General features: G+C 41.1%; 1 non-coding gene across 1 annotated transcript; it reads right to left on the bottom strand.

The window, feature by feature from the left end:
- Nucleotides 1-24,320: 24,320 nt before the first annotated feature.
- On the bottom strand, nt 24,321-24,422 carry LOC131767496 (U6 spliceosomal RNA). Its single transcript, XR_009338709.1, has one exon. It is a non-coding gene; the product is annotated as a U6 spliceosomal RNA (small nuclear RNA).
- Between the last annotated feature and the right edge of the window lie 1,481 nt (nt 24,423-25,903).

Here is a 25,903-nt window from a genome sequence, read left to right as displayed (position 1 = left end):
CTCTCCTGTACCCTGAGACATTGTAAATAAACTATATTTCAATAAAAAAGGGAAAATCAGTTTTCAAAAAAAGAAAAAAAGGCTAAGTTGAAAGTTCCGTATTTACTCTCAGCCTTTGTGTAAATGCAAATATGAAAGAGAAGATCAAATTCATCATTCATCATATGAAACATTCATAGCTGGAACCCTGTAGAGAGATTTATCTCCTTTTTCTGTGTTTTGGCATTTAAACAGAGTGAGAAGATGATTAAACCACATAAGAAATTCACACTAAGATACTGAGCACATAATGTGTGCCACCCCTCTATAGAGTGTTCGCATTTTAAAAGAGGACTGAAGTGAGCATCCAACTAGAATAAACAATCTGGAAAAGTTTTTTGAATAAAGGAATGGATAATTTTAAATTGTTAGTAGAAGACTGGGTACTGTCTTTCCAAGGCTATCTGCATCACATAATATGGGGGACAGCCTAGTACTAACACAATCAGAAAAAAAAGGAAAAATGTTAAAACAAAAAAGCTTAGTAACAAAATCAGCACGCCCCCCCCCCCCCACACACACACACACTTATCTAAGTTATCTATCTAAATCCTTCTCTAACCGTATAGGCATTTTCTTTCATGCCCTAGTCCAGTGCCCAAACCTGGCTACACATCAGAGCCGCTAGGAGAGCATTTACATTTTTTTATTAGAAAATAATACATTTTCATGGAAAAATATGTTCAAATGGTCCAGAATAGCATAAATAAAGTGTAAAATTCTGCCATCCTTATTCTACTCCCTAGGAGTATCTATCATTACATATGCCTCCCTCCCTCCTTCCCTCCCTTCCTCCCTCCCTTGCTTCCTTCCTCTTTCCCTCTCTTCCTTCCTTCCTTCCTCCTTCCCTCCCTCCCTCCTTCCCTCCTTCCCTCCTTCCCTCCCTCCCTCCTTCCCTTCCTTCCTTCCTTCCTCCCTCCCTCCCTTCCCTCTCCCCCTCCCTTCCCTCCCACCCTTCCTCCCTCCCTTCCTTCCTTCCTTCCTTTCCCTTCCTCCTTCCTTCCTTCCTTCCTTCTTCAAAAATTTATTAAACACCTGCTATATACAGGCACTGTTCCAACTGTGGGGACACAAAGAACAAGACAGACAAGATCCTTGCCTAATGGGCCTTGCTATAACTTTAGAAATAAACAAATAAAAATGTATTATCAAATAGAAAGTATAAAGAATTGCAGAAAAAAAGAGCATAATGGGCAGGAAGAGACTGTGGATGAAGTTAATTGGGCCAGAACCTTGAAAAGGTACAGTTTTAGTTTTTCCAGATGGTTGCTGCCATAATTCTGAGTGATAAGGCTTATAAGTCCATTTGTAGATTTATCATCTTTAGTCCTTATCTATTGACCCCTCATCATAAAAGGTGAAGTATTTAGCTTTCTTATAATAGTTCCCTACTCCACAACACTTCTCCCAAGTTTTGTTACTTATATTTTACATTAATCTTTTTATTGCTTACCTTTGTAACTTGAACTTCCATTCTTATTTGGTCAGTTTGGACAGTCTCTTTTGATTCTGCTAAGCATTATAAAAGCTCGCATTTCTGGGCTATATCTTAGATATATAAAATAAGTTTCTCTGAGGGACTTGGAATCTATATTTAAAATCAGAAGCTCTTGGAATGTTCTAATGATCATCTGATTGGTAACCATTGCCTTAGGCTCTCTTCTCTGCCTCCAGAAATTGAGTAGATCCATTTTCCATACTCTAACTCAGTATTTTTCACACTTCTGCACCTCACACAGTTCATAAGTATGCAACTGAGATCAATATTTACGATATATTTAACATTCCTAAAATATATATTTAAAATATATTTTTGCTTTAAATGAAGACACATATGTATTAAAATGTTTTTTGTTTGTTTTTTGCTTTAAGTGAAGATATACATAAGATGTAAGACACACACTGTCATGGCAGCCTGTCATCAAGCCAAGTGACTAACATGGTCTTGTACAGGGTGAGGTACCATTTGGGGTAAGAAGGAAAATACATAGAAACAATGGAAGATTGGCTGCTTCCTGGAATAGGTGAGAACTTTAGACAAAGGCAGCAAAGAGCTCTATAGCGATATTGTCAGTCAGAGTTTTCAGTGCAATTACAGAAATACTCTGGTTGATTTTGAGCAGAAAATGAATTTGTTAAAAGGATTTGGGGGGGAGGAGTCAAGATGGCAATGTGGGAAGATGCGGAGTTAGCGTCTCCCCACAACTAGGGCATCTGTTGGCCGCTGGTGGGGGACTCTGATCCCTAAGGAGACAGGACGAACCCCAAAGTGAACTGGTAGGATGTAGGGGGACCGAGGAGGGAGGAGAAGTGGAGGCCAGACGAGATCAGCGCCCCTGAGGCCAGGGAGATCAGGAGAGGCAGGTGGGAGGGACTCTCTGGGAAGACTGGGAGAGGAGCAGAGGGCGATTGCCTGGCCCACTTGGGCAGGGGAGCCTGCTGAGCTCCCAAGCTGCTTCCCCTCCCCCCCCATCCAAAGCTGAATCCAGGCTGCATGGGTCCTGGGAGCATCGGAGGGAGGCCAGGGAGATCCGGAGTGGCAGGCAGGAGGGGCCATCCAGGAGGAGCGGGAGAGGAGAGGAGGGCGATTGCCCTGCCCCCTGGGTTCCGGGGAGCCTGCTGACCTCTCAGGCCAATCCCCTGCCCTCCAAAGCCCCTTCCAGTTTGCGTGGGTCCTTGGAGGCATAAGAAGGAGGCCGAGAGGAGAACAGGAGAGGCAGCCAGGAGGGGCCCTCAGGGAGGAGTGGGAGAGGAGCAGAGGGTGATTGCCCCACCCAATTGGGCAAGGGGAGCCTGCTGAGCTCCCAGGCTGCTCCCCTGCCCTGCAAGGTCCCCCTCCCCCCCACCAGCCATATTGGTCCTGGGGGCATAGGAGGGAGGCTGGGGAGATCAAGAGAGGCAGGCGGGAGGGGCCCTCTCAGACCCCAGACCAGAGGAGCAGGAGAGGAGAGGAGGACATTTGCTGCACCCACTCGAGCCCAGGAAACTTGCTAGGCTCCCAGGTGAGGTCCCCTGCCCCTGAGACTGGGCTGGGGGGCATGCCTGGGCCCCTTCTGTTCCTTGACCCTAAGCCCCACCCCCCACAGCCCCCAGGGCCTTTTCCAGCTCTGTGGGTCCTGAGCATTGGCCCTGCCCACTGCCCAAACCCTGCTCTCCACAGCCAAGGCCTTCCTCTCCCCTTTTTATTTTCTTTCCCCCCTCCTCTTTTTTACTATTGTGGTACTGATGTACCTTCTGGTTATCAATTCATCTACATTTGAATTTTTACATTCTTTCTAACATATCTGTTAGTTTCCTAGTCTAATTTTATTTTTTACTTTGTTATTTTTCTCTCTCTTTTTCTTTTTGCCACCCCATGTGGCTTGTGGGATCTTGATTCACAGCCTGGGGTCGGGGGGGAAGCTCCTGTGGAGGGAGCTCCAAGTCCAAACCACTGGACTAACAGAGAACCTCAGACCCAAGGAAATATTCATTGGAATGAGGTCTCACAGAACTCCTCATCTCAGCACCAAGACCCAGCTCTACCCAGTTGCCTACAAATTCCATGTTGGAAGCCTCAGGCCAAACAACCAGTAAAACAGGGACACAATCCCACTCATAAAAAAAAAAAAGAAAAAAATGAGACGACAAAAAAATATGTCACAGATGAAGGAGCAAGGTAAAAACTTCATTTTTATAATCTTTCACTGCTGATGGGTGCCCACATTGGCTATTTTCCCAGGAGGAGATGAGCTTTGGTTCTTCAAGTGGGTACCTAGGGAATGTATGGGATCTGTGGCTTGAGGTCCTGGAGAGGGACCTCTTTGCCAAAGAATACTTGGCAGTTTGGAATGGATTTTGAAGATACTGGCTGCTTGCTTTAAAATTTTTTTTTCATGTAGTATATCAGTTCCTAGTACTGGTGGAACAAATTACCACAGACTTGGTGGCTTAAAACATCATGCATGTATACTCTTAGAGTTCTGAAGGTCAGAAGTCCTCGACCAGTTTCACTGGGCTGAAATCAAGGCGTTGGTACGGTCATGCTCCCTCTGGAGGTTCTAGGGGAGAATCCATTCCTTGTCTCTTCCAGCTTCTGATGGCTGTATCACTCCAGTCTCTGCCTTCATGGTCACATAGCCTTCTACAGTTAAACTGTAGTGAAATCTCTTTCTGTCTCCTACTTATATGGAAACATATGACAGAAGTTAAGGGTCACCTGGATAACCCAGGATAATCTCCTCATCTCAAAATCCTTAGCTTATTCTCATCTAACCAGATCTTTCTTCCATGTAAATTAACATTCACATGTCCCAGGGATTAGGGCCTGACTATCTTTGGGGCCATTATCCAGCCCACTGCATTGGAATAAAGAAAATCTCGACACTTAGCTTTTTAAGTGATCTAAGGCCAAGACGGTGACTCTCATTTTCTTTTGTATCCATTCATAAAATTACCAAGAAAAAAGCTCATCACTCAACAGAAAACCTCATCAATTAAATGAGCAAACACATAGAAAAAGTAATGAAGGTTTTGCAGTTCCTACATGCATCAGGCATGTGAGAAGTGATTTACTCTGCACTTTGCTTGTTGGCCCTCTTTCCTTCTCCCTTCCTTCATTCTTCCATTTCATCTTTCTCTGTTCCATTAGCCTCCATCAATTTCCTCTCCCTCCCTCCAATGATATTTCTATTTAGCCTGGCTGGAAATAAAGCATACCTGGCTGTTGCTGGTCATTTTCACAGCTAATTTAGATTATTGGCATATCCAGCTAGGGAAATGTAAATAAATACTGAGGTCAAGCAACCTAATTAAATATGAAAAATTCAGTCAGTTACCTAAAAGTGCCCATACTTTTGAAGGCTTTACTAGGTATAGAAAACCTCTTCAGACGATTGTTTTAAAATTTTCATTCATCAGGGTGCTTGGCATACAGCTTTTGGTTTGCCCTTGCGGATTCTCCATTGTTGATGATGAATAGAACAATTTCTGAAACTCAAATTAAAAGTAAACAGAGGAGGGTTTCTCATGTGTAACTAATGAGTTGTGGCCAATTATGATATCAGGGCATTCGGTCCTTCAGTGCATTAGGTGCAGTCAGGTGGTGTGATGTCAGGAGGGGGAAAGAGGATCAGGCTATTAGTACTAAATATTCCTGATTTAAATGCAGCGTACCACCTCCAGCTCTCAATTATCCATGCCAGTCGGGGAGACAGGAGGCATGGGTGAATGAAAACCAGGATGATAATAGTAATAATAAAAAATAATCTCAGCTATTCCTTTTTTTTTTTTTTTTTTTTTTTTTTTTTTGTGATATGTGGGCCTCTCACTGTTGTGGCCTCTCCCGTTGCGAAGCACAGGCTCCGGACGCGCAGGCTCAGCGGCCACGGCTCACGGGCCCAGCTGCTCTGCAGCATGTGGGATCTTCCCGGACCGGGGCACGAACCCATGTCCCCTGCATTGGCAGGCGGATTCTCAACCACTGCGCCACCAGGGAAGCCCTCAGCTATTCCTTTGAATATCCTCTACCATTTAGCCAGAGGAGTAGAAAGGGCTGAATTATCTATTCTTTCCTTTGGAAATGGTGGGGAAGATTTAGCAAGCACAGTACTGGTTACATCAGGGGCTCCAGAGGGCTATGTGGGCAATGAGGAAGTCAGTCTGCTCTTTTGCCTGTTTGTTTCACATTTTACCTTCAGGGCTGCTTTTACCTATTAATAGTAATGACATGTTAGTTATGATGCCATCTTAACATAAAAGATGGTCACTTCTTTGTGGTTAGTTTAAGATCTCTGTTTCTGCACAGTTTCTTATTTATTTATTTATTTAAATTGAAGTATAGTTGATTTAAAATGTGTTAGTATCTGGTATACAGCAAAGTGATTCAGTTACATATATATATATTCAGTTACATATATATACACATACATATATATGTATTCTTTCTCATATTCTTTTCCATTATGGTTTATTACAGGATATTGAATATAGTTCCCTATGCTCTACACTAGGACCTGTTGTTTATCCATCCTACATATAATAGTTTACATATGCTAATCCCAAGCTCCCAATCCATCCCTCCCCTCCCCACCCCTATCTTGGCAACCATAGGTCTGTTCTCTATGTCTGTGAGTCTGCTTCTGTTTCGTAGATAAGTTCATTTGTGTCATATTTTAGATTCCACATATAAGTGAGGTCATACGGTATTTGTTTTTCTCTTTCTGACTTACTTTGCTTAGTATGATCATTTCTAGGTCCATCCATGTTGCTGCAAGTGGCATTATTTCTTTTTTTATTATGGCTGAGTAATATTCTGGTGTATATATGTTCCACATCTTCTTTATCCATTCAAGCACAGATTTTCCTTAAGCCAAGTTGTTCCCATCCTGAACCACTGCCAGGATGAGAAGCACCACTTGTACTCACTGTTAGCTTCCATTAGGTGAGAGGAGGCAGACCTTTGCATCTCCCGAGGAATCTGAAAGTTCAGTCAAGGCCATTCTAAAAACAAATGGTCTGATATGCCACCCATTTTCATTGCAAAGCTTGGAATCTATGATTAGATGCCACAAATTGGCTTCTGAACCCTGAGTTTGTTTTCTGTATTTCTAAGCAGCTTATAGGGATCTTGGTTAAGCTTGAGTTTCCCAGATCTCATTTAGTTTTTATGTTTCTGTGAACGATCTAAAGGCATTTCCCATCCAAATTCTACTCTCTTATCAAGATTTAACTCAAATATTTCTGGAAGTCTTATCTAGTCTCTCAATGGAGATGAGGTTTCTTTTCTGATAGTCACTTTGGTCTACCATTTAATTGATAATTAGTATAAAGGGGTTTCTTGGAGCAGCTCCTAATTTTTTTGCAATAAGCTATTTTTTATTTTATGGTGGTTTTTAGTGTTTTATATTTGTGCAGCGGGTTGTATTAATAGTCATTCAGTGCCCAGAACAAGGAAGATATTATCTTGCCCATGACTCTAGTGGTCAAATCATTCCTGTGGTATTATGTTTAGTTTGGGGCCCTGTCTGAGGGATATTGACAAACTAGGTGGTGTGCAAAGAATCAGGAAGGCACAAACTCTGGAAACTCTGATGTAAAAAGAACCAGGGAAAAATCTGAGACTGTTCAGCACAGAGCAGCAGTAAGTACCCAAAGTGTGTACCCATGGAACTGCACTTCCCCAACAACTCCTATGTTAACTTTTTATGTTGTTTTTTTTGCTTAATCATTCATTTATCATGCTAGACTTTAAGCTCTCGGACATCAGGAATCATTTCTGTTTTGTCTACTATAGTGTTCCAGCACATATCACAATGCCTGATGCAAAATGGATGCTTACTGAATATTTGTTGAATGAGTGAATGAATAGATAAAGTTTCCATTGAACCATAAATCTGTGTGATGTTAAAAGGGTAAAATTGGGAGAAATCAAATTTCTGTGGTCAAATTGGTTTGGAAAGTGCAGTGCAGTCAAATGGGTTTCCTTACTGCTCAAACCTTCAGAGCTTCAAAAAAGTTGTATTTTCAAGACAAGATTAAAGTATGTTCTATTTTATAAGAGTATTTCCCCATGGAATGCTCTCTTTTCCCTTTCATGAAACATACTAGGGCAATACTGCCAATAAAAAAGAAGACAGAAATATGATAAGGCACTTTAAATACTTGAAGGTCTATTATTTGTAAAGGAAGACACAAAAAGGAACAGTGAGTAGAAATTATAAGCATGCACTTTTTGATTTAGCATAAAGATCTTGTTAAAAATCAAAGCACTACAAACATGGAGTAGACAGGATCCCGAGGTAGAGAATTATCTGTTCTTGTTTAAGAAGCTTTAAACAGAAGCTGCATATTCACAGGGACAGTTGCAGAAGCTGAATTATCCATCAGCTAGAAGATTAGATTAGGTGACTTCTAAGGTTCTCCCAAAGCTAAAGTTGTAGTATTCTGTATTTTCTCTCTCTCTCACTCTCTCTCATTTGCAAGTTTCTTGCCAAGAAGACACGGTTATTTCTTCAACACGCAAGCCCCTGACGTAGTGCTTTGTTTCCTAGTAGACATTGAATAAGCATTTGCATATTACTCGATTGGTCTGTAGGTTCTTACAGAATTTAAAGAATTGTAATGGAAACATATTGGCTATAACAGAGAAAAATTCTGTATGCAAACTAGTTTTTTATGATTAGAAAAGAGACAACAGGGCTTCCCTGGTGGCGCAGTGGTTGAGAGTCTGCCTGTCAATGCAGGGGATACGGGTTCGTGCCCCGGTCGGGGAAGATCCCACATGCCGCGGGGCGGCTGGGCCCGTGAGCCATGGCCGCTGAGCCTATGCGTCCAGAGCCTGTGCTCTGCAACGGGAGAGGCCACAACAGTGAGAGACCTGCGTACCGCAAAAAAAAAAAAAAGAAAAAAAGAAAAAAGAAAAGAGACAACATTTAATAGGAAACCTGTCTTATGGAACTACACAGAAATGTACAATTTAAGTGTATGGTATAATTGCTGATGCTATCTTACTATATTTCTTCCTCTGAAACCCCAAATCCAGAATCCTCACTCTATTTTACTGGTGAACCTTGACTCGTAACAAATGTGTTGTCATCATTTGGATGACTTTGTTGTGAAATTTGAAAGCATACTGAATGACTCAGACATCATAAGCTAATTATCTGCAACTGTTAGATTGAAATTAGAGGGATATTCTTTTATCTGGCTTTGCTGTTTATGTGTTTCTGTTATTTTGTTTGCCATCTGGCTCTACAATAGCATGTTGGGACGTGAGGAAGTATACAGAGGTTGAGTTCTTTGGTGTCAAACTCAGCTTAGTGCTGGTTCTCCAGACATTTTTACATTTGTGTTTTAACTTCAGGTTTCTACTCTGCTTGCTGTTATTTTGGTATCCAGCAATTTGTTCTTATTAAACTATCCAGAGTTGGTTTTTGTTACATGGTACAATATGCACAGTAACTAACGCAATGTATTTGGATGAAGAGCCTTGATATTGACGTTATAAGAAGTCAGAGCCCAGGGCTTCCCTGGCGGCGCAGTGGTTGAGAGTCCACCTGCCAATGCAGGGGACACGGGTTCGTGCCCCGGTCCGGGAGGATCCCACGTGCCACGGAGTGGCTGGGCCCATGAGCCATGGCCGCTGAGCCTGCGCGTCCGGAGCCTGTGCTCCGCAACGGTGAGAGGCCCGCGTACCACAAAAAAAAAAAAAAAAAAGAAATCAGAGCCCAGAGCAGCATGGTGTGATAGAAGTAGAATGCAAGCTACATAAATAATTTAAGCTTTTCTAGTGACCACACTGACAAAAAAAGCAGGTGAGATTAATTTTAATAATATGTTTAGTTTAACTCAATATATCCCAAATAGTATCATTTTAACATATCATTGTGAAAAATTATTAATGAGATGTTTACATTCTTTTTTAAAAATGTGAAGCTTCCAAAATCCAGCATGTATCTTATAGCATATCTCAACTTGTATGCAACCTTTTCATCAGAGAGAATTCATCTCTACATAGATTTCATAAAATGTGCAGTTAAAAGAGTACATTCACTTACTTAAGTTGTTCTAAACATAACCAAACTGAGTACCAAAACATGACTTACGTTCAGTCCCAGAGTCATACTAGCCATCTTTCAAAGAGTGCCCCATTGGACACCGCGGATCCACAGCCTCACTTTCAGCTGATCCTCCAGCAGGTGGAAAACCTTGACTTCTCCACAAACCCGTTTCCTTTACCCTTGTCCCCTCCCTTCCTCCTTTGCGTGGAGAGAAAACGGGTAAATAACAAACTGGCACAGCCAGGTTGAAATGCTTCTCCTTCCCACTGTGAAGCACCAGCTAACTTAACCTGGGGGCTTCCTCAGTTCGCCAGAGGGGCCTGGCCCAGGTCTTCACATTGGCTTTGGCGGCACCCAGTTAGAACCTTTGGAAGAGCAACTTCTTGTGTTCATCTGAGTTTTAAAAGCAGGTCTAGGTGTAGACTAAAATAAGTCCAGAGCTCAACTCAGATTGAAATGGTTTCATCACTTTTTTTTTTTTTTTTTTTGCGGTACGCGGTCCTTTCACTGTTGTGGCCTCTCGCGTTGCGGAGCACAGGCTCCGGACGCGCAGGCCCAGCGGCCATGGCTCACGGGCCCAGCCCCTCCGCAGCACGTGGGATCCTCCCGGACCGGGGCACGAACCCGCGTCCCCCGCATCGGCAGGCGGACTCGCAACCACTGCGCCACCAGGGAAGCCCCTGAAATTGTTTCAAACTGGCTCGATGAAGGAATATTTTTCTTGTGGCCAACCTACTTTTAGGGGCAGCTTTTTTTTGCAAAGGGTGCCCGATGGCTATTCACCATGTTCCATAGTCCCTGTGGATTTTGCTGCACCTTCCTGTAAACGGGCACAAAGGGGATTATCAGTCTTCATATACTCCTTTCTATGGGACGGAGGATCACATTTCCTTCTCTTCAAAAATCAATTTTAAAGTGAATACACTTGTGTCTTTGTCCCTGAAGCCTGGGGTTGCACAGGGCACCCTAAAAGAGACTTTCAATGTATCTCGCGTTCTTGAAGAGCAAGGCTCCAGCATGGTTGTGCTTTTCTCGGAAAGGGAGATAAATGCAGTGGAAGATGCTCTGATGAGGCCGCAGGAACTGGGCACCGTACTGCGGTTGAGCAAACCACCGGGAGGCACCATCCACGCGCCTCGACCCAAAGGCCCCGTTTCCTCATCCACATTCCGAGGCAAGGGGATTATTTTTGAAAGAAAGATATAGTTGTAGAATTAATGCTGCGTATGTTTGAACTCTTCCCAAAACGAGGTGTTCATCAACGCTTAAAACATTTTGAAAGCTCTGTGTAATGGGAGGCCGCATTAGCCGTTTCCTGGCAATGCGACGTGTTTGTGTTTGTGTTACAGTTCGGTTCTTGGCTTCCTCATCACACAGCAGTTGGAATGAGTTTTTGAATTAGCATGAAATGACACGGTTTATTTTGTTTAGTGGATTTGGTCTCTCCAAAGCTGGTGCTCGCTTCTCCAGAGCCTGTTGCGAATCTTTGGCTCTGATAGGCTGAAGAGGAAGAAAGGAGAAATCCTGACGGTGGTTTTGACACTGGGCTTTTCATTAAAAAAGAAAACAACCAATTCCCTTGCCACCCTCCCTTCCTGCCACACAGCAAAAATCTAGCCATGGCAGGAATCCATGCAGAAGAATAAACTGTCATTAAAGAGGATTTTTTTTGTATTTGAGATTAGTAGCTCCCCTGCCCCACCCCAGCCCATGGAAATAGAAAAACAAAATTAGGCTCTTTACATTTTCTGGCTTTGCCTATGATTTTACCAAATAAAGCCAACATAGGTGAATTAGAATGTCCCCCTTTGGGGTGTGGAGATAATCAAGACATAAATTACTGGGAAGTTAATAAAGGCATACCCTTTAGTGTTTGACACCCGAGACTTTACTCTTTAATTTGGAATCCTGAGAACACTCAGAAGCCCTTCCTTCAAGCAAGTCCCTGGCAGATGTTTTATTGTTTCTGTTGTTTCTCCTCTGCGGCTGTACGTTAGGTTAAAATATCACAAATAGCTGCTATTATAATGTGAATCGCAGAAGCTATAATTTCTTCATGACAGCTGGAGGAGATGTGACATGTTTAGGAAGCCCTGTCACTGATGCTAACACTCAGATCTTCAGGCAAATGTTTAATGACCGACTCAGCGAGCTGCACAAATTTTGCTATCTACCAAACAAAAGATTACTCCCAGGGAGCTGTGAATACTCAGAAAAATGGCTCTAGAGAATGATGGGCTCTTTCTCTTCCCTTTCACCTCCTAATCTGTAATTGTAGGATGAATATCACATCTGAGACACATCAGACAGATCTTCTGTCTTCTGTTTATGTTTGCATAGGCAGTTATGTTTTTTTCCAGTCAACATTCGTGAACTGGGCTAAGCAATGTTTCATGTTTTTAATCTGATGTTAGTGTAGGAATTTGAGTCTTTCAAAATCCTTTAGGATATGGTCATTGGCAATAGTATAAGTGTTGGCAGGATTACTCAACTACCTATTAGCGATCTTAGGGTAAAGTATTAATATTATATATCTAATAAATTATAAATCCCTCAAATGAATTTTCCACTATGTAAATACATACATGCTTTATATTGGGTTGGCCAAAAAGTTCCTTTGGGGTTTTCCATAAAATGTTATGGAAAACCCCAAAGGAACTTTTTGGCCAACCCAATACAATATTATCTGTCTAATTCAGAGTTTCTCAGACTTGGCAGTGGTGACATTTTGGGTTGGGTGATCCCTTGTTGTGGAGGGCTGTCCTATGCACTGCAGGATTTTTAGCAGCATCCTGGGACTCTACCCATTAGACACCAGTAATACCCCTCCATCAGTTGTGATAACCAAAAACATCTCTGAGATATTGCCAAATGTCTGCTGAAGGGCAAAACCATGTTGATTGAAAACCACTGGTCGAAATCTCTGTCCCTCTCTCCTTCCCAGTCTCCGAACTACTTTAATGATTTCAAGTGATTACAGGAAAATTCCTCATCCTCTCTTATATGTCAAGTATAACAGTTCTCAGTAGTGTCTTAAAAGGCTCACATACATATTCATGTGTTCATGCTTGAAACTCCCATGCAGTGTTATGTGTGGTACTTGCCACCTTCTGTCTATTACTATAGGTATAAGTGTGTATGTGGGCATCCCTTCTAGACTGTGAATCCTTAGTGTTCAGACATAGCTGGTGCTCACTATTAAACACAAATAACTGATATTCCTTTTAGATCACACTTCATTTAGAACACTCAAATTTTTCTTGTTTGTCATTTTCTTTCTTCAAAAAATTTTTTTAAATAATGAAAGAAAAACACTAGAAAAGTATAAAGATAAAAATTCAAGTGACTCAAATTCCACCATACAGAAATAACAATTATTAGCAACGTAGTTACTTTTCTCCCAGTATTTTTCTGTGTATTTTTATCTAGTGCTTTTAAAAAATTTAATGTCACATCATAAGCATTTTCCTGATGACAAAATTTTATTCGCATTACCTTAATAGCTACTCTTGTAGAATATAAGACCACAGTCTAAGAGTTTAAGTACGATGATGTTGTGTACAAGAACCGCGTTGTAGGAGGAAGGAAGAAAAGCAAAGAAGCTGGCAGGGGCCCTCGCCACACCCTAGCTCCTATCGAGCTGTCATACCCGAGTGCAACATAGGACTTTCTCCAAGATTGCTTTGTGACACGCAGGGGAGGAGATGCTCACTGCAGGGAGAGGAGAGCTCATGTTCAGCAGGGGAAAGGAAGGGGAACCTAGCCAACTGCAAAAAGGCTGCATACAGAGGGCTGCTGCCCACTCGTATTCTGAAGGGCTCTTAGAGGTTTCCTGGTAATTCTCTAGTTACAAATAGTGGCACTGATTTCTTATGGAGGGGCTGGTTTCTTTTTCATTGTGTATCCCTCCATTTTGTGTAGTAACTCATTTTATTTTTTCTAATTTTAAATAATGCATCCTTTAATTCAACCAGTATTATGGAGACCTGGAAAATGCAAGGCTCTGCTGGATACCAAGGGCAGAAGGTGAACACAGAGGACAAGGTTCTGGTGCTTAGGGAGCTCACAGGTTACATCGGGGGAAGAGACAATCACCAAGTAAACAAATGAGTAAACACAATTAGTTCACGTGGGAAAAGTGTCTTCTCTGTGGATTTTAATTTCCATATGATGTTGGCTTTTTAACATCTCTGTCCAGTTTCTCCTTGTCTTAGATTATTCTTTTTCATGATGTTTCCCTCTTCTTTCATAGGTGCAGTTTCTCTAGGTGAAAATAAAGATCAGATAATATTTTGATTTTTTTGGTCTTTTTAGAAAATTTATTGCAGAGAAAGTCAGTTTCCAGAGTTCTCTTCGTTTGTATTTATCTTTTGCATTGCAGAATTTTTCATGGACCTCATGACTCTTTACTCATTCTTACTAGGAAGTCCATGATAGTCCTCTTAGTGGCTCTTAAAAATCTATTTCAGTTTCTTTATATATTTAATGTAATTTATATTTTATTATATATTTTATATAATTACATATTTTATTTTTATATTTTAATTAATCTATATGCAATAAAGTTCACCAATTTTAAGGTATGATCCGATAAGTTTTGACAAATGTATATGATTGTGTAACCACCACCACACTCATGATACAAACCATGCCCATCATGTCAAAAAGTTCTCTGCCTTTGTGGTAAGCCTCTTCTCCTCTCTGGCATCCTATCACTGCTTTCTAACACTATGGTTTTGCTTTGCTTAGAAATTCATACAGATAGATTTATACACTATAGAGCCTTTTATAGCTAGTTTCTTTCACTCAGCATAATTTATTTTTTGTGTGTATCAGTAGTTTGTTCCTTTTTATTGCTGAGTGTATTCTGTTATATGGATGTATCACAATTTGTTTATCCATTTGCCAGTTGATGACATTTGGATTGTTTCTAGTTACCAGCTTTAATGAATAAAACTGCTATGAACATTTGAATACAAGTCTTTGTATGGACATATATTTTCATTTCTCTTGGATTGTAACAGCAGAACAATGGCTCCCAAAGACGCCCATCCCCAAATCCTCAAACCTGTGAATATGCTACGTAACAGGCAAAAGGGAATTAAGGTTGCAGGTGGCATTAAAGTTGCTAATGAGCTTATCACCTGGATTTTCCAGGTGGACCCAACCAAATCACATAAGTTATGAAAAGAGGAGGACCTTTCCTAACTGTTGTAGAAAACCAGAGAGATAGCAGCTTGAGAAGGGCTTGATCCATTGTTACTAGCTTTTGAAGATAGAAGGGGCAAAGAATACAAGCATCCTCTAGAAGCTAAAGAGGCAAGGAGATAGATTTTGCCCTTGAAATTCTGGAAAGAAATGCAGCCTCGCTAGCACCTTCACTTTAGCCCAGTGAGACCTGTGTTGAATTTCTGAACTGCAAGACAATAAGTTTGGGTTGTTTTTAAGCCACTAAATTTATGATAATTTGTAACAGCATCCATAGGAGACTAATACATGGGCAAATACCTGGGAGTAGGATTTCTGGGTCGCAAGATAAGTGTATGATTAGCTTTATAAGAAACCATCTCATTGACTTTTTGTTAAGTAGGATTAGGCTGGGTTCTTAACACAGTTTGATGTATGTTTCTCGGCCAATGATTTTTATAGGAAGATTTCTCTATTTAGAATGTAGAGAAAGAAGTAAAACAGGAGAGAACCATCATAGGATTAGCAGTTTTGCGGATTGGGGAGGCAGCTGGATCAGGGCCATAGCTGAGAGGTTTTCAAGGACACCGACAGGGACAGTATTTCCAGAGAAAGTTTCCCTTATGCCTCTTTTCTGACTGGTAGGATCGCATTGCTATAGACGCCAGAAGAACCAGAGGACCAAAATTCTTCATTACCCTTCTTATTACTTTGATCTACCGTTACTGCAACTCTGGTTTTTGCAAGTGTCGGTGTCACCTTCCACTAATTTCCCAGTGTTTTGCTCTCCAAGGGATGCTGACAGTGGTGGTCCCTGCCTTTCATCAATTCATACCACAGGGACTGCATTTAACTGACGTTCATCCAGATCTCTGGTATATGTATGGTGATCATTCCTGATTGCAATAAGGATGAAGATGTTTCTCTCAGAACGTTCTCTGATCATTTCTATGTGAATTTTGAAGAATCCTGGTGTTAGAGAAAAAAAATTACTTATGGCACTTGTTAAAAATGGTGAGGAAGACTTTATTCAAGAGGGTTTCAACTCAGTGGGGGGTCTTGCAGTAGGGCAAAGAGATCAGGCTCAACTCCAAATGCAGCCAAGACAAATGGAGATTTAGAGCAAAGAAGCAGAGTGGGGTCAGTGATAGACAATTACTAAGAGGAAACATCAGAGGTAAGGGAGGATTTTGGCTAAACTAACCTGACAGGAATTCTTGCTGAAGGCAGGCCAGGGCAATAAGGTATCCAGGGTAAGGGATAAGGAATTTGGTTAGATATTGAGAGTGGGGGATTTCCATTAAACGGACCTGGCAGGATTCTTGTTAAAACTGGACTAAGCAGGCCAAGGACAGAGCCCAAGGTCAAGACCTAGTAGAGGAATGTGCTCAGGGTATTATAACTCAGGTTTAGTCAAAGGAGAGTCTTTGTCTTTGGGTGCTTAGGCTCAAGCTGCCACCTTGGTCTTTCGTAATTATTTTTAAAATACAGCTTTACTTTTTTAAAGGATTGTTGGAAAAGACTCTTTTTCTATCTATTAATTTAAAAAGACATGAATTTACATAGTCAATGTAAGGGGAAATATAAAGAAAATATATATTAGCCAAGCTAAAATGAAAATACTACCCACTAATTCTAATCTAAGCACATGAATTGTATAAAAAAATCGTGTTTCAAAAAAAAGCGACTTTATTACAGAATCGCTGTTAATTAGTTTGAATCTGAAAAATAATGCTCTGATATAAGAATTTTGCTCCCCTGATCCCTGATTCTTCCACTTTTCAGATAAGTGCTTCTCAATTTTATATGAAGCCCCATTTCTGGAAATAAGTAAATAGGTGGGCCGGGTTTGAGGGGCTAAGAAGATACTATACATATTGTTTTACTGAAAAGGTGTTGGAATGACCAGAACGTTGCCCGGAGCATGGTCTTGATGCAGAACAGGCTTTTACAGTGCTTTGTGGCCATTATCATGGTTTTGTCTTATTTTCTGAGTCGTGCGTGGCAATGACATCCAGATGGACCCCATTCCTCTGGTTTGGTTTCTGGAGTGTCGATCTATTTACTAACCTCTATTGTGGGCGTGTTATCTTGCACAAGCAGCACATGTCATGATGTCTAAGGGCTTGGCAGTCTGGGCTTCTTGGCTGTACAAGAAACATGGCAGAATTCCAAAGGTTCATCTGTGGACAGACTGTGCTTTCAAGTATCTGACTATTTTCACACCCAGTAACTCCTCAGTGAGATAGCATCACATCACATAAATCTTTCAGGGGTTCCCTGATGCTTTTAGGAGGATGACCAAAATCTTTAATCTGGCCTGCAATGCTTTCTTTATGATAGGCTGGTGACACTGACACCATTTTTTTCTTTGATGGAAGAGTTTAGAAGTACTTCCTTCACCTGTCCACTCACACCTCCATCCCTGACACGCTCCTCTGCATTTGCTCTTGCCAACCAGTGGTTTCTAAACCAACATCCCAACAGAGGTCCCAAGGGTCCTCAGGTTGGCTCTCAGAGAGGTTAAGGGGAAGTAACAGTGGTGTATGTAGGTTGAGAATTTTTTGAGCCTATCATGCCTGTCTTCCAAAACTCCACCTCTCAAAGTGAAAGTGAAATAAACTGTGCCCCTTGTTCCCACATTTTTCAGCTCTCGCCGGACACTGTACCACACTCTGTTGGCATCAATGCTATATTTCAGCTGTAACATAGAGCAGTGAAAATGTAGGGGGGCGCACGGCTCTCCCTTACCTGGTACTTGTGTTCAAACTTGGCAAACACTGAAGTTGAATCACATTCTCGTCTACAGTTTCCAAAGTTTCTCAAATTTAAGCTTAACTAATGGGGTGACTAGTGATAACTGAATTTATGAGTCCTGAGCCAGATAAAGACCACTAATTGTTCAGCGCTTTTATGTTAATTAAATTATTTTCCCATTAGGGATGCTTGCTGCTTATAAAGAATTATTAATGTACCATATCCTTTGTCTTCGCCCCTTTTAGATTTCTGTAATTGGAATCTCTTAATAAATCAGTCCTAAGCCCTGAAATATATTATTATTTGTTATTGTTATTTTATAATACTAAGCTCCCCTGAGATAAACTGGAAAGTAATGCTATTTGATGTTATCTTATTTTTTGAACTGCACATGTTATTTGGAAATAAGAAAAGAAAGCATATTAAAAAACCAGACAAAATCTATTCCTTTATCACTGGTTTCTTAGGGAAATTGATCTAACATTATTTTTCCTTTTTTAGTATGATTGTTGTAATCCATTTATTTTCTTTTCACTTCTTGTCGGCTTGTCATTCTGGAACAGCACTCTTCCCATGACTGTATTTCTGAATCCTCTGAGGTTTCTGACTAAATTGTGTAGAACATGTGCTGCTGAAAGATTTCATTGAAATGTAGAAAGATAAGGAATTATGTTTCCTTAAATTCCCTATAGTACATAAAATATTTGGTGAATTGATGATATCTTTATTTAAACTTTTTCCAAACACAGACTATTACTTAATTTTTATTTTTATGTTTGACACCTCTAGCTATAATTTTTAATTGGGGTTTTTATATATAAAAGAACACATGATAACTTTGTGAGTTTCTATTCTGCCTGATTATTTGAAAATTCTAGATATTTTTAGAGGCAACAGGCAATGACTGGTGAGTATTCTAAATGCGTGCTTCAACAATTTGAAAAACATTAGAATCGTGACTAACATATGCTATCATCCCACCCTACCCTCTACACGCATACGCTTGCCCTAAATCAAGAGAACAAACCAACTAGTAAAGGGACAACAAGGGCAGGAATCTGAGTAGCCAGAGTCAAAGGTCCTTCATCTGCAGATAACTGTGGCCGGACAAAAACCACACCACTCAACTCATTTGGTTCTGTGCTCATAACCTCCTAAATTCTTATAAGAATGGGACTTGCCTTGATGGCTCTCTTGTGAGAGATGCTGTCAGAAAACTGCTTGAATCAGAAACAAGGTCACTGTGTGAAATAAACATTAATGCTGTTAAGATGCACGCCTTGGAACTAGCCTGAGAAACTTGTACAATACTTTATAAACCACCCCTCTAGATGGTGAGGGATGCCTCATAAGAAGTTAGGCAAAGAGTTACCAGCTAGAGAGAGAAGATGGTGGAAGAGTAAGACACGGAGATCACCTTCCTCCTCACAGAGACATCAGAAATACATCTACACGTGAAACTGCTCCCATAAAACACCCACCGAACGCTGGCAGAAGACCTCAGACCTCCCAAAAGGCAAGAAACTCCCCACGTACCTGGGTGGGGCAAAAGAAAAAAGAATAAACAGAGACAAAGAATAGGGAGGTGACCTGCACCAGTGGGAGGGAGCCGTGAAGGAGGAAAGGTTCCCACACACTAGAAGCCCCTTCGCGGGTGGAGACTGCGGGGGGCGGAGGGGGAAGCTTCAGAGCCGCGGAGGAGAGCGCAGTAACAGGGGTGCGGAGGGCAAAGAGGAGAGATTCCCGCACAGAGGATCGGTGCCGACCGGCACTCACCAGCCCAGAGAGGCTTGTCTGCTCTCCCGCCGGGACGGGTGGGGGCTGGGAGCTGAGGCTTGGGCTTCCGTCCGATCAGATCGCAAGGAGAGGACTGGCAGCGCGAACACAGCCTGAAGGGGTTGGTGCACCACGGCTGGCCGGGAGGGAGTCCGGGAGAAGTCTAGAGCTGCCAAAGAGGCAAACGACTTTTTCTTCCCTCTTTGCTTCCTGGGGCGCAAGGAGAGGGGATTAAGAGCGCCGCTTAATGGAGCTCTAGAAACGGGCGCGAGCCGCGGCTATCAGCGCGGACCCCAGAGACGGGCAAGAGACGCTAAGGCTGCTGCTGCCGCCATCAAGAAGCCTGTGTGCGAGCACAGGTCACTCTCCACACTGCCCCTCCCGGGAGCCTATGCAGCCCGCCACCTCCGGGGTCCCGGGATCCAGGGACAACTTCCCCGGGAGAACGCGCGGCGCGCCTTGGGCTGGTGCAACGTCACGCCGGCCTCTGCCGCCGCAGGCTCGCCCCGCATCCGTGCCCCTCCCTCCCGCGGCCTGTGCCAGAGCCACCGAATCAGCTGCTCCTTTAACCCTGTCCTGTCTGAGCGAAGGGCAGACGCCCTTGGACGACCTACACGCAGAGGCGGGGCCAAGTCCAAAGCTGAACCCCAGGAGCTGTGCGAACAAAGAGGCGAGGGGGCGGTCTTTCCCAGCAGCCTCAGGAGCAGCAGATTAAAGCTCCACAGTCAACTTGATGTACCTTGCATCTGGGGAATACCTGATTAGACAACAAATCATCCCAAATTGAGGAGGTGGACTTTGGGAGCAAGATAGATTATTTTTTCCCCTTTTCCTCTTTTTGTGAGTGTGTATATGTATGCTTCTGTGTGAGATTTTGTCTGTATAGCTTTGCTTTCACAATTTGTCTGAGGGTTCGGACCGTCCCGTTTTTTTTGGTTTTACTTTTTAAAATTTTTCTTCTTAATAATTATTTTTTATTTTAAAATAAATAAGGAAACACAAGTTTTAAATGATACATTAAACAAGATGGACTTAATTGATATTTATAGGACATTCCATCCAAAAACAACAGAATACACATTTTTCTCAAGTGCTCATGGAACATTCTCCAGGATAGATCATATCTTGGGTCACAAATCTAGCCTTGGTAAATTTAAGAAAATTGAAATCGTATCAAGTATCTTTTCCGACCACAGTGCTATGAGACTAGATGTCAATTATAGGAAAAGATCTGTAAAAAATACAAACACATGGGGGCCAAACAATACACTACTTAATAACGAAGTGATCACTGAAGATATCAAAGAGGAAATAAAAAAATACCTAGAGGGCTTCCCTGGTGGCGCAGTGGTTGAGAATCTGCCTGTCGATTCAGGGTACACGGGTTCGTGCCCCTGTCCGGGAGGATTCCCACATGCTGTGGAGCGGCTGGGCCCGTGAGCCATGGCCGCTGAGCCTGCGTGTCCGGAGCCTGTGCTCTGCAAGGAGAGAGGCCACAACAGTGAGAAGCCTGCGTACCACAAAAAAAAAAAAAAAAAAAAAAGGAAAAACATAGAAACAAATGACAATGGAGACACGATGACACAAAACCTATGGAATGCAGCAAAAGTAGTTATAAGAGGGAAGTTTAGCAATACAGTCCTACCTTAAGAAACAGGAAACATCTGGAATAAACAACCTAACCTTGCACCTAAAGCAATTAGAAAAAGAAGAACAAAAAACTCCCAAATTTAGCAGAAGGAAAGAAATCATAAAGATCAGATCAGAAATAAATGAAAAAGAAATGAAGGAAACAATAGCAAAGATCAATAAAACTAAAAGCTGGTTCTTTGAGAAGATAAACAAAATTGATAAACCGTTAGCCAGACTCATCAAGAAAAAAAGGGAGAAGACTCAAATCAATAGAATTAGAAATGAAAAAGGGGAAGTAACAATGGACACTGCAGAAATACAAAAGATAATGAGAGATTGCTACAAGCAACTCTATGCCAATAAAATGGACAACCTGGAAGAAATGGACAAATTCTTAGAAATGCACAAGCTGCCGAGACTGATCCAGGAAGAAATAGAAAATATGAACAGACCAATCACAAGCACTGAAATTGAAACTGTGATTAAAAATCTTCCAACAAACAAAAACCCAGGACCAGATGGCTTCACAGGCAAATTCTATCAAACATTTAGTGAAGAGCTAACACCTATCCTTCTCAAACTCTTCCAAAATATAACAGAGTGAGGAACACTCCCAAACTCATTCTATGAGGCCACCATCACCCTGATACCAAAACCAGACAAAGATGTCACAAAGAAAGAAAACTACAGGCCAATATCACTGATGAACATAGAGGCAAAAATCCTCAACAAAATACTAGCAAACAGAATCCAACAGCACATTAAAAGGATCATACACCATGATGAAGTGGGGTTTATTCCAGGAATGCAAGGATTCTTCAATATATGCAAATCAATCAGCGTGATACACCATATCAGCAAACTGAATGAGAGAAACCGTATGATCATCTCAATAAATGCAGAGAAAGCTTTTGACAAAATTCAACACCCATTTATGATAAAATCCCTGCAGAAAATAGGCATAGAGGGAACTTTCCTCAACATAATAAAGGCCATATATGACAAACCCACAGCCAACATCGTCCTCAATGGTGAAAAACTGAAACCATTTCCACTAAGATCAGGAACAAGACAAGGTTGCCCACTCTCACCACTGTTATTCAACATAGTTTTTGAAGTTCTAGCCACAGCAATCAGAAAAGAAAAACAAATAAAAGGAATCCAAATCGGAAAAGAAGAAGTAAAGCTGTCACTGTTTGCAGATGACATGATACTATACATAGAGAATCCTAAAGATGCTACCGGAAAACTACTAGAGCTAATCAATGAATTCGGTAAAGTAGCAGGATACAAAATTAATGCACAGAAATCTCTGGCATTCTTATACACGAATGATGAAAAATCTGAGAGTGAAATTAAGAAAACATTCCCATTTACCATTGCAACAAAAATAAAAAAATATCTAGGAATAAACCTACCTAAGGAGACAAAAGACCTGTATGCAGAAAATTATAAGACACTGATGAAACAAATTAAAGATGATACAAATACATGGGGAGATATACCATGTTCTTGAATTAGAAGAATCAACATTATGAAAATGACTCTACTACCCAAAGCAATCTACAGATTTAATGCAACCCCTATCAAACTACAACTGGCATTTTTTACACAGCTAGAACAAAAAATTTCACAATTTGTATGGGAACACAAAAGACCCCGAATAGCCAAAGCAATCTTGACAACAAAAAACGGAGCTGGAGGAATCAGGCTCCCTGACTTCAGACTATACTACAAAGCTACAGTAATCAAGAGAGTATGGTACTGGCACAAAAACAGAAATATAGATCAATGGAACAGGATGGAAAGCCCAGGGATAAACTCACACACATATGGTCACTTTATCTTTGATAAAGGAGGCAAGAATGTACAGTGGAGAAAAGACAGCCTCTTCAATAAGTGGTGATGGGAAAACTGGACGCATACATGTAAAAGTATGAAATTAGAACACTCCCTAACACCATACACAAAAATAAACTCAAACTGGGTTAAAGACCTATATGTAAGGCCAGACACTATCAAACTCTTAGAGGAAAACATAGGCAGAACACTCTATGACATAAATCACAGCAAGATCGTTTTTGACCCACCTCCTAGAGAAATGGAAATAAAAACAAAAATAAACAAATGGGACCTAATGAAACTTAAAAGCTTTTGCACAGCAAAGGAAACCATAAACAAGACCAAAAGACAACCCTCAGAATGGGAGAAAATATTTGCAAATGAAGCAACTGACAAAGGATTAATCTCCAAAATTTATAAGCAACTCATGCAGCTCAATAACAAAAAAACAAACAACCCAATCCAAAATGGGCAGAAGACCTAAACAGACATTTATCCAAAGATATACAGATTGCCTACAAACACATGAAAGAATGCTCAACATCATTAATCATTAGAGAAATGCAAATCAAAACTACAGTGAGATATCATCTCACACCGGTCAGAATGGCCATCATCAAAAAAATCTGGAAACAATAAATGCTGGAGAGGGTGTGGAGAACAGGGAACCCTCTTGCACTGTTGGTGGGAATGTAAATTGATACAGCCACTATGGAGAACAGTATGGAGGTTCCTTGAAAAACTACATATAGAACTACCGTACGACCCAGCAATCCCAGTACTGGGCATATACCCTGAGAAAACCATAATTCAAAAAGAGTCATGTACCAAAATGTTCATTGCAGCTCTGTTTACTATAGCCAGGACATGGAAGCAACCTAAGTGTCCATCAACAGATGAATGGATAAAGAAGATGTGGCACATATATACAATGGAATATTACTCAGCCATAAAAAGAAACGAAATTGAGTTATTTGTAGTGAGGTGGATAGACCTGGAGTGTGTCATACAGAGTGAAATAAGTCAAAAGGAGAAAAACAAATACCATATGCTAACACATATATATGGAATCTAAGAAAAAAATGTCATGAGGAGCCTAGGGGTAGGATGGGAATAAAACACAGGCCTACTAGAGCATGGAATTGAGGATATGGGGAGGGGGAAGGGTAAGCTGTGACAAAGTGAGAGATTGGCATGGACATATATACACTACCAAACATAGGGTGGATAGCTAGTGGGAAGCAGCCGCATGGTACAGGGAGATCAGCTAGGTGTTTTGTGACCACCTAGAGGGGTGGGATAGGGAGGGTGGGAGGGAGGGAGACACAAGAGGGAAGAGATATGGGAACATATGTATAACGGATTCACTTTGTTGTAAAGCAGAAAGTAACACACCATTGTAAAGCAATTATACTCCAATAACGATGTTAAAAAAAATGATTTATGAAAAACAAAGAAAGGAGGGAGAAAAGAGAGGGCAGTTCAGAAGATATCTGGTCCACCTGAGTTGGAAAAGTGAAAACTGATTTTTTTTTTTGAGTTTTCATAAAGATACATAAATGCTTCATGAATTTGTGTGTCATCCTTGCTCAGGGCATGCTAACCTCCTCTGTATCATTACATTTTAGCATATGTGCTGTTGAAATGTGCATGGAAAATATTCTTTTACAAGGATTTAAAATTCCCAATTAATTCTATTCAGAAGTTTCTAGTAAACCAGAGCTTTTAAAGTAAAAATGAGAAAGGTGTAGTATTCTATAGGTATTCCATGTCCTTTTGTTCCAATATTAATTCACATCTGCTATATTAGCATCTGTCAAGTTGTATTCAATAAATACATACTGTATATTGTCAAAAAAAAGAAAAGAGTTACCAGGTAGATATTGAACTATGTAAGGAGGGGTCAGGAAATAGACCACCAGAGCCACTGGGGCAGGTAGAAAATAGACCTCACTGAGGAAAAACTCAGAAGCAGAGAAGTAGCAGAGTGCACACAAATCCATCAAAATCGCATTATCCCACAGCTGGTGTGTGGGACATGGGTGAACTGTGTGCACCATGGCCAATGGTCCATAGAGAAGAGCCTGGGACCTGTGATGCTGCATGTACTGCAGGGACTGGAGGAGCAGGTTATAGCTGTGCTCCCCAATCAGGAAAGTAGCTTTGTTAGAAAGGGAAACCTTTGGGACTCAGGGATTTCTCTCAGTCTGTTCTCTTGAGCTAACTCAGAGGAGTTGAGTCAGCTCTCTCTGAACTACTAACAGATCCAAGGAGGAAATGAACCTGCAGGCTTATGGAGGTTTTCGCTCCTCTGGGTGCTGTCCAGTGAAACATTAGGACAGAATTTTTTAGGATAAGAAAGAGAAGACAGAATTAGTATACAAAGGGAATAATACAGAGGCAGTAAGCCTAGGAATGTTGACAAAATCATAAAGAATCAAAAGAAAAGCTCTCCAAAACCAGAGAGAGAACGTATGTGTTTGTGTGTATCTATACCCACAGACACATGACATGAAAACTTTAAAGAAAATATATATTACTTTTATCAGTTAATTAAAAAATATTAGGCTCATAATGAGAAAATTAATTTATATAAAATATAAGGTGCATTGAAAACATCAAATTCTGATGAGGATGTGGAGTAACAAGAACTCTTATGCATTGCTGGTGGGAATCCATAATAGTGCAGCTACTTTGGAAGACCATTTGATGGCGATTTCTTACTAAACTAAACATACTCTCACCATACAATTCAGCAATCACACTCCTGGTATTTACCCAAAGGAGTTGAAAACTTATGTCCACACAAAAACCTGCGCACAGTTGTTTGTAGCAACTTCAGACAGTAGAAATATTATTCAGAGCTAAAAGAAATGAGATATCAAACCATGAGAAGACATAGGGGAAATTTAATGCATAATATACTAAGTGAAAGAAGCTAATCTGAAAAAGGCTACATACTGTATGATTCCAACTACATGACATTCTGGAAAAGGCAAAACTATGGAGATGGTAAAAAAAATCCATGGTAGCCATGGATGGGGCTGGGGTCGGGGTCTGAATAGGCAGAGAACAGTATTTTTAGGGCAGTGAAAATACTCTGTATGATACCGTAATGAAGGACATATGTC

This window comes from Kogia breviceps, chromosome 12, assembly GCF_026419965.1.
Source record: "Kogia breviceps isolate mKogBre1 chromosome 12, mKogBre1 haplotype 1, whole genome shotgun sequence".
NCBI lineage: Eukaryota > Metazoa > Chordata > Mammalia > Artiodactyla > Physeteridae > Kogia > Kogia breviceps.
Note: the sequence above shows the minus strand (reverse complement) of the source record. Positions and strands in the feature narration are given on the sequence as shown.